Source organism: Galeopterus variegatus, unplaced genomic scaffold (genome assembly GCF_000696425.1).
Source record: "Galeopterus variegatus unplaced genomic scaffold, G_variegatus-3.0.2 Scaffold1319, whole genome shotgun sequence".
Taxonomy (NCBI): Eukaryota; Metazoa; Chordata; class Mammalia; order Dermoptera; family Cynocephalidae; genus Galeopterus; species Galeopterus variegatus.
This window is the reverse complement of record NW_007727430.1, coordinates 33,056-33,655: the sequence shown is the minus strand read 5'-3', so window position 1 is coordinate 33,655 and position 600 is coordinate 33,056.

Here is a 600-nt window from a genome sequence, read left to right as displayed (position 1 = left end):
AGCATAGGGTGGAATAATTACAGAGCAGATGAAATCTACATCCTTTGAAGATATGCTGGTGCAACTTCTTGTTTCAAACTGTGAAATAAGGACTTCTAGAATTTATGTCTGCTCTTTTGGAGACTTACAGCATTTCAAACCTAAATGCTCGATGCTATTCTTAATGCCTGCCTGCAAGACTTTGGAAGATAGTAGAATTTGATCCAGTGGGTTAGAATCCATCTGTTCTTAGAATGTCACTTCCCAGGGTTTTACCCTTTTGAAAGTGTATTGGATTTGTAACTAGAGCCATCTAGTGTCGAGCCGATTAACACAACCCCCCCCGCCCCACACACACACATCCCTGCCCCCATGTTTTGTGCTTTAGAAAATTGCATTTGGTTCTCCTGGAACATTTGAATGGTATTTTAATATCACATAATCATAGGATTAAATGAGGACCTGAGAGTTTATATAAAGTCAAGGCTACATCTAAAAACAATGGCAGCAGGTAGGAGCTACCCTGACCCTGTTCTTTAAACCTGAGTGAAATATCTTCCACCTCTCAATCCTTGTTCCTTTTCATAGTCATTCCTGTATTTAATGAATGTTCTTAAAATT